Source organism: Caretta caretta, chromosome 6, assembly GCF_965140235.1.
Source record: "Caretta caretta isolate rCarCar2 chromosome 6, rCarCar1.hap1, whole genome shotgun sequence".
NCBI classification, from domain to species: domain Eukaryota; kingdom Metazoa; phylum Chordata; order Testudines; family Cheloniidae; genus Caretta; species Caretta caretta.
Window position 1 is genome coordinate 51951362 of NC_134211.1, and position 14352 is coordinate 51965713.

The 14352-nt window shown below is 40.1% G+C and overlaps 1 long non-coding RNA gene across 3 annotated transcripts in view; it reads left to right on the top strand.

Annotated features, from left to right (window-relative positions):
* Positions 1–14352, top strand: part of LOC142072529 (uncharacterized) — a 79635-nt gene that overhangs the window by 18864 nt on the left and 46419 nt on the right. The window contains exons 2-3 of one of the 3 annotated variants that reach the window (XR_012668932.1): positions 239–355; positions 1243–1305. The exons of the other annotated variants lie outside the window; for them this stretch is intronic. This is a non-coding gene — a long non-coding RNA (uncharacterized LOC142072529). The remainder of the gene's footprint in view (positions 1–238; positions 356–1242; positions 1306–14352) is intronic. 3 annotated transcript variants of the gene reach the window in all.

The window sequence follows — 14352 nt, forward strand, 5'->3', positions numbered from 1 at the left end:
AGGTTTCCCTCCTGCTGTGTTAATTTTGGGTTGCTTATATGACTAATATATCTTTTTCAGGTCTCTTTTATACAGAGACACTTGAATTTCATGTCCTAATAAACCACTGAGTCCTTGCAAATGGGAGAAAAAACACTTGCAAAGATGATCAAGGAGGCTTTATTTTTATTTTGCCATGAAGATATAAGAATATGGCACTGGAAGGGGGCTTGACTCGGAGTTTTATTTATTATCTCAGATGGACGCCTAGACTCATTGAACCCAGCTCTTGTTGCTGCTATTGGCACCAGCAGAAGCGAAACACCCTGCAGCACCTCGCTCTAGACGTTGAGGGAAAGAAACTCCCATACAACAGGTGTTTGCTTAAAAACAAGATTAAAATAGAGTGAAAATCCTATTAAAATGAAAGAAATAGTTTACATAACATGCCTCATTTGAACAGATTGCAAAATTCCAATGAGGCAGACTCCCCTTAATGTAGTTACAGAAAAGAAAGGAAAATCATATATGACTAGAAATCAAACCTCTTCTCTGAGTTCCCGTGGTCAGAATGAAAGTCTCCTGCTGTTGCACACATTTCTTCTCCCCCACCTCCCAATTTATAAATCTAGCCATCAGGGCAATTCCCCCCCCCCCCCCCCACATTTTCTGTAACAGCTTTCTGTAGATAAAATACAGGACAGGAATTGCCTCTTCCATTATACTAAGCATGAGGGAAGGACTTTTAGCAAAGAACAACCTCTGCCTTTGAAATGCCCAACCAAAGTACACAACGTTGTTGTAGCTGTATCAGTCCCAGAACCTCACCAATGAAAGTACAGCCTTTCACAGATCATTAGGACGGTCTGGCTCCAGTTTATTCAGACCTCTTTTTAAACCCATTTTTAATATTTTTTTTTCTTGCCATGAATTATAAAATTAATGACAAACCCCAACCCCTGTCATAGTAGAACTCCCTAATTACCTAAGGGAGATAGCTGTCATTTTGAGCTTCAGTTCAAGATCATTAGTACTACACTCTCTCATGGAGAAATTATTTTAGTTTTTTATTGCTTTCCCTTCACCTAAGATAAATAGCACTCAGGCTGAAAAGTATATGGATACTATTATTTTTAGGTTGCTATTTGTTCTTAGAAAACATAAGTGAGCAATATTTTCCACCTAATGAAAATTAAGTGCTTTAGGGTTGTCTGATGATCTTGCTTGCAATAGTCAGCTAACAGGAAACATTTTTTCCTATAGTTAAACAAGCGGGGAAGAAAAGGTGGTTATCAACCGAAAAATACGACTGGATTTTTATAAAAGGTATTTTTAAAAATACTGATCCTACTCTTCACCAGAGGTGCATGCTATTAGGAAGCTCATAATTCACACTGTAGTTACTGTCAAACTAAAGATTAGCATAATTCCTTTAAAAATAAATAAATAAATACATAAATAAATAGTTTGCCTCATAGTGTGCTGGATAGATGGGAGAAAAGAAACATTTGAGCTGAGTGTAAAACATTTTGTTTCTCCTAAGCTATTCAAATAGCTTTTTCGACAAGATAACTACCTTTCAATTTTTGTAAAGTTGCATATTTTTGGGTAGAAAAGTGATGATATTTTGGAAGAATTTTAAATTAAAAGGATTTTTTTTGTCATTACTTTTTTCACGCTGTCTGTTTAAAGCAAAAAAAAAAAGGCCATTCAAGCTGTTGAAAGATTACTTTCATTTTTAAATTGTCACACAGCACCAAAAAGTGATGTCAAACTCCCTTGCGTGCGAGGAATTCAAAAAGATGCCCCAGCTTCAGAGTGCCATTGTCTGATAGGAATACGTTTTCCTATCCATTTGTGTCAGTACATTCAGCAGAAAAGTGTGTGTGGGGAAAATAATTAACGCTTGAAATACTTTCAGGAAAAAAAACTTCTCTGGCTTTTGTTTCAAATGAACCACAACAATTTAGTTATTGAGTCCCACGGCATCAGAAAATCACGCCGGCCAGTACTGTTAAATCACGCAGAATGGTTTTATAGACTTGACTGCTGCTAGATGAGACTTAGTCAAAGCTGTCATATTTACTGGGGCTGGGCTCAAGGCAGACAGCATCCTGTGTTTTCTTGGAAGGAACTTAACCCGCTGTGTGTAAACACCTAGAAGGCAGGATGGTCCAGTGGACACAATACAGGACTAGGAGACCTATGTTCTATTTCTGGGTTTCCCAAAATTTTCAAAGCCTGTTAGTGTATGTCTACACTGCAGTTAACCCCCATGAGCCCAAGTCAGCTGGCAAGGGTCAGTCATGGGTGCCTGGGCTTAAGGGGCTGTTTAACTGTGATGTAGACATTCGAGCTAGGGCTGCAGCCAAAGCTCTGGGACCCTGCCACCCCACAGGGTCCTAGAGCCCAGGGTCCAGCTGAAGCCCAAATGTCTACATTGCAATAAACAGCCTCTTAGCCTGAGCCCCATGAGCCTAACACAGACCAGCCATGTATTTTTAATCTCTGTATAAACATCTTCTTAGATGCCTAAGTGGAAGGTGGATGTGTATAAGTGACTTTCCAATGAGTGACCTCTCTAGGCTCAAAGAAAGATCTCTGAGCACTGGGGATATGACTGAGTATAGGCAGGCAAGAGGAATTTTCTAACTGGACAAAGTGGTGGCTAGCAAGACTGGAGAATTCACCATGATCCTTGGAAAATTGTTCCAATGGTTAATTACTCTAAGTGTAGTTTTTTTAAAAAAAGTCTTGTTTATGGTCTGAATTTGTTTCGTTTCAACTTCCACCCATTATTGTGTTATACCATTCTCTGCTAGACTGAAGATCCCATTATTAAATATTGATTTCCCATGTAGGCACTTACAGATTGTATTCAAGTCACCCTTTAACCTTCTCTTTGTTAAGTGAAACAAATTGTGCTTCTTCAGTCTATCACTATAAGGCATATTTTCCTATCCCTTATTCATTCTCGTGTCTCTTTTCTGAACCCTCTCAAATTTTATTAATATCCTTTTTGAACTGTGTGCAGAGCTGGACACAGTATTCTAGCAGCGGTTGCACCACTGCCAAATACAGAAGCAAAATAACCTCTCTACTCCTACTTGAGATTCCCCTGTTTAGGCATCCCAGGATCACATTGGCTTTTTTTTGGCTACGGAATCCCCCTGGGAGCTCATGTTCAGCTAATTATCCATCATTACCTCCATATCCTTTTACAGAGTCACTGCTTCTCGGGATAGAATCCCCCATCCTGTAAGTATGTCCTATATTCTTTGTTCCTAAATGTATACATTTAACAATATTAAAATGCATATTGTTTGCTCACCCCCAGATTACGAAGCAATCCAGATCACTATGAATCTGTGACCTATCTTTTTCAATATTTACCACTGTTCCATTTTTTGTGTCACCTGCAAATTTTATCAGTGACGATTTTATGTTTTTTTTCTAGGTCTTTAATAAAAATGTTAAGTAGCATCGGGCAAGAACTGATCCCCGCACAACTCCAATGACAACACCATCTCAATGATGATTCCCCATTTACATTTTGAGACCTATTTCTTAGCCAATTTTTAATCTATTTTATGTGGCATGTAATTTTATATCATTCTAGGTGGGCTGTCAATTAATCAGTTAACACAAGGGACTAATGCAAAACAAATGAACATTTTTTTTAATGAGTGTTAATTGCACACATCTGTTTTGACCCTCTTCACTTACTATATTTCATCACTTGGTGGACAATGGCACAGCTCTACTGTGTTCTCATGATTTGGAGTGTTTAAATATCGGAAAAAGTTAATGGAGCAAAGCAACAAAAGTTCAGGTCTTTTGAATGGGAAGTTTATTTTAAAAAAAAAACTTCTGGATGGTTCTCTGGATAAAACGATGGTTATCTATAGCTATTGCAAAGTTGAGTTCCAATACCAAGTCTGCATGCCACCTATGCGCTAAACATGCTTTCACTTCCCGTTCTTGTGCTACAGATAACCCACCAACAGCAAATGAATCCCACCAGCCACGACAGAGTAACCTTACAGAGTTTCAGGATCACTACAAGCCCATGGATCAAATAAAGTACAACAGCTTAACCAAAGCTATTGCAAAGCGGATAGCTATGGACTGCAGACCACTCAACACTATAAACAGAGGGCTAAGAGATGTTATTCAAATTGCATCTTCCAATCAGTCATATACCTTGCCATTCTGAGGAACCGTTGCATCACGAATACATGACTTGTATCACAACTAGAAGACTACACGTTGGAGCTTCTGAAAAATGCACTAGCTCTTGCTTTGACTAGTGATCACTGGAAATCCGTGAGTAATCACATCTATCTTTGACTTGTGGCACACCTGATTGATGCTGCATGGACATTGCAGTCATTTGTTTTAACAGTAACTCCTATTGAAGAGAGACACTTATGCTGAAATGTGCAGTGAGTTTCTTGGATGTTGCAAAATAATGGAATATTCAAGAAAAGGTAACAACAATTAGTACTGACAGTGTACCTAATATGACAGCAGTAGCCAATCATTTTGTCTTTTGAACACATGACATGCATTGCTCACAGTCTGCCGCGATCCATTACAGTAGTGCTCAGGGATGACGGCTTTGGAAACGTGCTGGCAAAATGTAGAAAACTTGTGGGCTATTTCAAACACAATCCAGCTAACAGTACAGAGCTAGAAATACAAGCTGCAAATGTATAGAAACAAGAACCTCTTGTACAAGATATTTCAACCAGATGGAACTTCACGTTGGGTATGGTTCAGCGCCTCCTTAGAAATAAAGCTGCTATCACAGCCCCATTAGCTCTTCAAAACCACAGTCTATCAGTGCCAACAAGTAGAGATTTTGAAAAACTGCAAAAGCTAGAAACGTTACTTGAACCCTGCAGGGTTCGTGACTGAACTCCTTGGGGGAGAATTGTATGTCTCCTGCTCCATGGTTTTACCTGTATTCTGCCATATATTTTGTGTTAAGGCAATCTTGGATGATGACCCAGCATATGCTGTTTGATTTAAGAACACTTTCACTGAAGATCTGACAAAACGCAAAGAGAGTACCAATGTGAGATTTCTAAATACAGCTACAGCACTCGACCCAAGGTTTAAGAATCTGAAGCGTATTCCAAAATCTGAGAGGGATGAGGTGTGGAGTATGCTGGCAAAATTATTAACAGAGCAACATTCAGATGCAGAAACTACAGAATCCAAACCACCAAAAAAGAAAATTAACCTTCTATTGGTGACATCTGACTCAGATGATGAAAATGAAGGTGTGCTGGTCCTCACTGGTTTAGATAACAGCTTCTGCTTGATAGTAATCAGCATGGAAGCATGTCCTCTGGAATGTGTTTGAAGCATGAAGGGGCATATGAGTGCTTAGCATATCTGTCACATAAATACCTTGCAAGCTGGCTACAACAGTGCCATATGAATGCCTGATCTCACTTTCAGGTAACACTGTAAATAAGAAGCAGGAAACATTATCTCCTGTAAATGTAAACAAACTTGTTTGTCTTAATGATTGGCTGAACAAAGGGAACATCTACATGCCCAAAGGCCCAACAAAGCTTCAAATCCAAATACTCTGTCATGATGCCCCTTTTGCAGGGCACTTCAGCCTCTTCAAAACTCAAGACCTGGTACCAAGGAGCTTCTGGTGGCTGTCCCTATGCACTTCTGTAGCAACTTGCATAAAGTCCTGTGATCAGCATCATGGTAGGGAAAAAGGTCTAGTTATCTGCCTGAAAACTTAAGTCCACTCCTACACCTGCAAAGCTGGGCCATCAGTCCTTAGGGCCCTTCCATACCACAGAATAGAATGCAGACTGGATGCTACAGAATTAATTACCAGCATCTTTTAAGGTCTTCCCCATGTTTCATGTCTCCCTTTTTAAAACTGTATGCTCAGAATACCTTCCTACAACACACCACTCCTCTCTCCTGCTAATAGCAGTTTGGGGCCAAGAGGAATACATGATCAGGCAAATTCTAGACTCCCGATGAGTCCAAGGAAAACTCCAGTATTTAACAGATTAGGCAGGATATGGCCCAGACAATTGACCATGGGAACTTTTGCAGAACATGTCCACTCTCCAGAATGCCTGCTCACCTTTCACCAAATACCCAGAGAAACCCAGCCCTACGGCTCTTGGAAGGCCCCCTCAAAGGGGGGAATACAGTTGGGGTCAGGCTAGCTAAAATGAGCTGCTGGCCTACTTCCCTGCTAACTTTGATACTAGGCAACTAATAGACCAAAATGTACTGCTCTGGAATGAACTGACTGGCTGCAGGGCCAGCCGCCTGGTTTATAAGCTCAGCAACAACAGCAGAGCACTGGCTGCTAAACATGCCTTGGTCCCTGGCCCTAGCCCCCAGTTCTCTCCTGGTTTTGAATTCTCAGCTCTGACCCTCACCTATGCCTCATAGCAGTGAGTCTGGTTAACCTTTTGACTTCAGCTTTGGTTTCTGACTCTTGGCTATGCCTTTGACTAGGGCTCTTTGGCTTACCCTGGGGCTTAGGCTTTGGCTTCTGCCTCCCAGTTCTGACCCTTGACCCTTGGCCAGACTTTTGCTCCAACCATGAGGTCCGACCACACATAACTTGGTCACTGACACAGGTATAGCTCAGTAACTCCAAGTGGGTTATAAAGGAGAAGAGAGTGGCTCTTGAAGGAGAGAGAAGTAGGGAACTAAGAGGAAGGAAATTCTATGTACAGTCCAATTGAGGGAGGAAACTTAGGGCTTAAATTTATGTTTTGACTTACCAGCAAAGCCAAGTCCTAGATACTGAGTGAGTTTTGACCCTGCCTCAGAATCTCTGCTCTCAGCATGTGGTAGGAATTCATGCTTTAAAAGCCATGACCTTGGCTTCAGTATTATCTTTTTCTGTTTCAGCTATTCACCCTTTATTTTATCCTCAGATTGCTCTATTCTTTGTGGCATATTATTTTACCTTTTGAGTCTGCTCTGCATCCAGCCTCAGCTCATTTCAGCCAAAACAAACAGCTGTAACCTGGAGATGTGTGTGAATAGATTGCTAGGAGTGACAGGATTATTGGAATTAACGACTGGCTTCCCAGTGAATTTTCACCCATACCTTGTTCTCTCAACTGTTTTGAAGTGAGAATTGAGACCAGGTACAGCAAGTGCCAGGTTCAGTAGAGAACATATTTCAAAATAAAGCTCTTATGGTATTGAAAGATGGGCGGTGCTGGGAGGGAGGGAGGGAAGTGAAATTTTGTGAACACTGGCTGTTTCAATTAGAGCAGGCAAAACAATGAGACTTATGGCAAAAAACATTGAACTGCTGTGACCCTGTATATATGGGTTCAGAATCAGTTCAGAAGGAATTTTTTTCTGAAGCAGCTCCAGGGAGGTCACCCAGCCTAATATCTTCACAATAAAATATTTTCTATCATTACCAACAAGATAAGGACCTTTAAAGTTATTGCTGCCTTCTGCATTCTTATCTCACCCCATTGAATAGAAGGATAGTCAAGCTTCATAATGACAGGTTTCAGAGTAACAGCTGTGTTAGTCTGCCTTTGCAAAAAGAAAAGGAGTACTTGTGGCACCTTAGAGACTAACCAATTTATTTGAGCATGAGCTTTCGTGAACTACAGCTCACTTCATCAGATGTATACCGTGGAAACTGCAGAAGACATTATATACACACAGAGACCATGAAACAATACCCCCTCCCACCCCACTGTCCTGCTGGTAATAGCTTATCTAAAGTGATCATCAAGTTGGGCCATTTCCAGCACAAATCCAGGTTTTCTCACCCTCCGCCCACCCTCCCACACAAACTCACTCTCCTGCTGGTAATAGCTATTTATGTATAGTGTGCCACATACCTCATAACAGCTGCATGGAAAGATGGAATGGAAGTCTTCATCACTCTACCCCTCTTCGCAACTCCTTAAGAATTATTATTTTAATAAAGTTTTAAATGTTAAATACTTTCTAAAGCTTATTTTAAAAATAATAAAGGAGACTGACGAGATAAGCCTCAACTCTAGCCATTTAGACTAATCATTGGTTTAGGATATAATTTAGCAAAAATATAACCCAATTGGCAACGTGATGCAAAACCAAATAATCTGCCACTTAGTCCATCTCTAGCTATCAGGTAGCTGAAAAATCAGAGAACAGAAACATTCATAATAATGCTGAGATCATACCCTCCGCTTCTGCTAGTGGGGATGTTGGAAATCAAGCTGATCTTTTCTTGAAACAGGAAATGGGAACTGCCGTCCCATGGCATCATATGCTCTTTCTCTCGCTCCACCCCTGTCCCCCCCCTTCCCCCAATCTCCTGGTAAACAAGGGAGCATTTCTACTGGAAAAAATAGTTCCATGGAGCATTGATATGGGGGCAGATGGAGCAAGAAATCATTTTATACTCCACATTATCATACCCTGTTAACCACATTGTGCTCCATTTAGAAAGCCCCATGGGACTTAATCTGTGGGAAATAAAAAGAAACATGCTCAAACTTCTATTCAGATACCCTGCTGAAATTAACAAAATATCAGCAAATGCAGGGACAGCTACAATTGCCATGGGCAGCCATTCTGTGGTCTCCAAAAGAAATAAGACTATGAAATTTTACCTCCATCAACCAAGTATGCATGATCAAACAGCCATATATTTTAAGGACAGGGATGACAGATAAAACATATTTGATCATTAAGGGTATGTCTACACTGAAGCTGGGAAGGAGTGTCATGCTAGCCCAGGTCGAGCTAGCATGCTAAAACTAATGGCATGAATGCTGCTGCCTAAGGCTGGAGCTCGGCCACTCAAGCCCAACTGACCCCTTCTGCTTGAGACCCTGATCAATGTTTAGCATGCTAGCTCGAGCTCTACTAGCATAAGTCTGGGAGGCTCACTCCCAGCTGCAGTATAGATATGCCATAAGGGGGGTTCATCATCATGAATAACAATCCAGAGAGTTACTAACCTATTGCATGTAACTGCCGTGACCTCAGCGGAATTTGCCTGATTGAACATGGTGTGCCATTTACATGATTAACTGAAGCTGGTTTTGACTGAAGTATTTAATTTGTGGTGCAGTGTTGTATATTGTCCATATTCAGAACAGGGTTTAGATCTAGGGTTTTGATTCAAACTATTCTGTAGTTTGGGAACACTTGTGAAATTCCAGTCTTATATAAATAATTGCTTACTTCCAACACCCTCAAAGTTCAGGGGAGTTTAAGTGAGGCCTATCTGTAATAGGGATATCCCTCTCATTCTCTTTTCAGAATGTACATATGTAAGAAACAACTATGAACATATTAAGCATAGATACCAGGGCATTTTAAGATTGTGTATGTGTATAATATATATAAAATTCTCCCAGGATATATAGTATTAATTAGAGCTAGTTCAAAAAATGCAGAAGATTTTTCATGACATTTAAAAAAATATATTTCACAAAAACCTTGTTGATATTTCAACAATTTTCAGCCACTCTAGTTTTTGCATCCCCAGTCGTTGTCTTTTCAGAATTTTGTCAGCCAGATTTCTAATATCTTTATATATTTCATACACTTTATTCCACCCATATTATTTTCTGAAACCCCATTTTCTTTTGATTATTTTCCAACCTGAAAGTGGTGCACATTGATTTGACTATCTGACTGCAAACTGTGGGGCAAGGGCAATGTCTGCTTCGCAGTACAAATGAATAATGGATTTTTTGCATTTTTTGGAGTAGGAAGTAGCTCCATTTGTTTTCCAGCTGTGAAAATAATGCTTTTGTAGTATTGTAAATATAGGGAGCACAGTTTAGTGGTTACACCAAAAGAAATAAGAGTCAGAACTTCTGGATTCTATGTCCAAATTCTTTCTCTGACCCACTGTAAGAGCCTAGTCAAACCACAGCCTCATATTAATCATTTATACAATGTATGTTATAATATTTAGCTAACTCAAAGGAATATTGTTAAGCTGAATTAATATGCTGTGAGTCTTAGATAAAAGGTGCCATACACAAGTACAAAATTGTTTACTGCAGACACACAGCAGGAAGGCTGGTGTTTAATGCTTTTCTGAAATTGGAAACTGAAGAATTCTATATAAACTGATAAGCTGTAACTTTTCAAACTGCTTTTTCTTTAACCTTTTTTATATGCAATATATAGGTACAGTATTTTAAAATATAGTATAGCTAGCCTTAGAGATTTTAAGCACTAATCAGGAAGAGTTAAGGATCAGAAAGTCTAACAGTTCTAATTTATAAGTATCAAAAAATCATTAACCTTTTGCCGCTAGGTTTAGGGCCATAGATGTAAAATACATACAGTAACCATAATGAACAACCTGGTACAATTGCAGTGGAAATGTGTATGAGTAGCAGAGTGGAAAACTGACATAAGAGAGTATTCACCAAGCTATTTTATTCCTATGTTTTCTTCGAATGGTACATTAGTTTTCTGCTGTATTAATTTTTTCAACCACCAAATGTTGTTTTGATAGATCTTAAGGCTGGAGGTATTCTGTGCTGGCTGATGGGGCTGGCATTGTACTCATCATGTCATTTTGATGGGGGAAGTCTGGAGCATAGGTTCTGTCATCCTTAGTGATTACCAACGTCCCTTATTCCAAATACTCTTTCCTTTCTTCTAGATTTGTGCAGGTCAGATGTGGCCCCTTATAAATCAAAGCAATGGGCATGAGCTATATTCAAACATTACCAAAGCTTAGGTAATGCAGGGGAAGGTGGAAATTTTGGATCAAGAGTTTTTTAGTTTGTCCCAGTATAGATACAGGGCTAACCACAAAGTTCAGAGCTTTATAAAAATTTCTATAAAACATGGCAGTCTCCAGAACTGGGTTTTTGAGTCAGAACTATCTTACTAAAGAATAATTATTTCATACATGTTACACAGATTTTCAGTTTATATTGCACCCCCAATCTCTACCTCAGACAAGAGGCAAGCAAGAATTGCAGCTCTGTGTTCTGAAAAGCACAAGGGTTCTTCCCTTTTCTAGAGTGGCTGAGGAAAGTTCCAGCCAGAAGTTCCACAGTGAGCAAACAGAGTGCTCTCATTTCTTCTTTCCTGTCAAAATGCAGCCTCAGTTGGTTTGGCCTGAGGAGGGTTTTTTCCTCCAATGAGTTTGTTTATTTTACACAGCCTTCTATTACTCTATTATCATAAACACCATAGGAGACTCCAAACACACAGTGGTACTATCATCTGGCTTCGTGATTGATACTATAAGGCTTGCTCCTGTGGAGCCTGGGCGTTGTGACCCCAGGGAGAAGATACCTAGAGTAGTGAAACTGATCTGAGGTAGGGAAACTTTTGAGGTAAAGGGACAGGTATCAGGAGTGAAAGTTTTCATAAAGAAAAACGTTTATTTTACATCTCCCTGCTGGTCAGGAGGAGTTGCCAGAGGGTGCAGCTGGTATGGATGTGGGTTAAATAGGAACAGGTTTGTGGCCTCTGGGGAAAGATTTGCAGGGCATGTTCCTCATGGCAAATTCTGACAGTGGTCTCTTAAAGGGGTAGGGATGCAGAAGGGTTTTGCCATGGTCAGGGAGAATCAGAAGAATAAGAGGCTAATGATGGCTTAGCAGCCACATCTAACTTTGACCTTTTCTCTGTAAATGGAAAGGTGGGGGAGGAAGTTAATATGAAGGTGTAGAGAACGTTGGAAATTTTTATGAAAATTATTTAACTCACTTTAACCACACTTTTTAAAATTATTATTTCTTCCTATTTGGTCTTTAGGGGTTAACTTCTTTATAGACAGGCTTGCTCCAGGGCATATGCATTGAATGGACTAATTGCTGGTCACAAGAACGTGTCTGGGAGTTGATATGAATAAACTAGCAAAAACTGTCAACAGGTGAACCTTGGAGATACACTGGAAACCAAGAACTGGGCCATTAATTTTTAACTGCTGTCCCAGGAGACTCTTTGGAATATTGATACATGTCTGACCATAACCTCTCCCCTGCTTGAGCCCATGGGAGAGCCCACATGAAAATAGCCTGTCTAGGACACTCCCAGAAAGACTTAAAAAATATTGCAAAGATAGGATCCCCTGTAATATCATGGCAGAAGGGCTCTTCCTACATGGGTCAATCTACTTTAAAGGACTCTACTCAAGAAGTTTCTAAGCAGAGGGAAAAGTTGCCCAAAAAACTATTTTTCTTGAACCCGAGGTTCCTCGCAATACAAAGGGAAGCCTCAGTGAAGATGAGGGAGCCCAGACGTTTGAGAATGAGCATCTGAGAAATAGTGACAATAAGGAAGCATGTTGTAGTGTTTGTTTTCAGTCATGGGTCTCCCAAGGGACCATCGAGGAAAAAATCCTATGTAGCAGTCACAGCTTGTCCGGCTTGGACCTTTGGGGAGGACTGTTTGCAATGGAAGCATTTTCCTAGGTTGCCTCAACAAAGATGTATGATTTCACTGCCTTGCATGGGGGACATGGACAAGTGTCGCATTAAAGATTTTGTAGTTGAGCTCTCCTGTTAAAATCTTTTGGTTCTCTCCTGCACATTGAAAGCAATAATCCATCTGTCTGGCAGCAGAAAATTTTATGTCTGCTTTTATTCTTATAGTGATAGAGAATTTTGCAGGGAAACAGTTTGTAATTAAGAAGGGGATCAGGGACTCGGATGATGCAGTGATCATTTATTTATTTTGGCCTCCATCAAAACTCTTTTTACAATTTTTGCACTATGAAAATATACATGAAATAGTAATGGAATTTTTTACACAATTTAAGTATACATGAAATGCACATTCTATATGGGGTGTCTCATTATACAAAATGTTCCAGACAAGACTATGATAGGTGTTTGGAATGCAGAATTTAAAGGCACTAGTGAATTTTCACAGGTAAATAACTTAGTACAATGTCTTCCCAATATATAGTATTTAGGTTCTGAGTAGGGTTATCTTATGTATTCCATGTAGCCATATACTTGTTTTACCTGTAGTTCTACTGAACATTTTAGTGCTGGCTGTGGGGTCAGGAAATGCATATGCTGTGGATCTCATGCTCACGAGACTGAGGACTGCAAGGATTCATTAGATGTGGTATGTCTGGGAACTGTGGACATGTTTATAGACAGTGCCCAGCAGCATGGCACAATAGGGAAAGATCCCAGTTGCACAAGAATCCTTCCTCCTTCCCTGAGCCAGAGTGTCTGAAGATTCCATGTAGCCCTTCAAGGATTAATGAGGCCTCCAGTTTTAGAAGCAGGATCTCTCTACCTTTGGGAGAAGGACTCTGCCATTTTACAAATAAAGGATTGGGTCATGGAAAAATACTAGGAAACACTGAGAGGAAGGATGTTACAGATTGGGGCATGAGCACTAATGATATGGGGAAGCCCGATTCAGAGATCAAGGGAAATGGGATAGGGAAAAGAGAAATTGGGTAAGAAAAATCCACAGGATCCACTGATTTTGAAGAAATCTCAAAAAAATTAAGATTGTCCATCTTCCAACAGAGAGAGAGAGAGAGAGAGAGAGAGTGTTTCAATATAGGAAAGGGAAGTAAGAGATCCAATGAGAATGCTGGGATTACAGGAATTGAGAGTAGCCTGTTGCATCAGAATCACAAGGCATTTTCACAGTTCTAACAGAAAACAGGTTTTCTATATTAGGCACTGACTCAGGAAATGGAGAGAAGAGAGGAACCTGTGGATGCATTACAAAAACATTTATTGGAGGATGGAGTTCAGGATGTTGCTCTGCTTGAGCAGATTACGGAAGACATATTCAAGATGATACCAGGATCTAGGAACTCAGGAGACCATTTAGCTTAGAGTAAGGTGTCAGTATACAAGAACAAAATACTCAAAAGGAAAAGGTGAGACAACAAAAGAGGTCAGACATAGGGACTAGCAATGTCAACAAGGTCCTCAACTAGGCACAGATGCCTGTGGAGACTCCATCTTGAATGTTCACTGGAGGAAAATGCTCTTTCAGTTTTCAGAGGAGCAAGATTTGGATATAGTGCAGATCCAGAAAACAAGACTTTGTTCTTTTAAGTGTGAAATCCAGAGGGATTGGAGGTGGGGCCCATCTTTTTGGTTCACTGGTCCCCATACTTGCAATGGAGAAGGGATACTGTTTTTCACCTATGAAGTAATGGGGCAGAGGGGAATAGAAGTTCACCGAGGGAGAGGTTATTGGTTGATTTTTGTTATTTGACTGTGAGGTATCGCTGTGTTACCAGCGATGGCCCACAACATCAGAAGTTAAGGAAAGATATTTTTTACTAGAAATTTTTCCTTCCTTACTGATGACTTGACAGCTTTTTTGGGAGTGTGTGGGGGGCAATGTGGGAGGGGTTTTTTTACTGTTTCAGCTATAGTGACA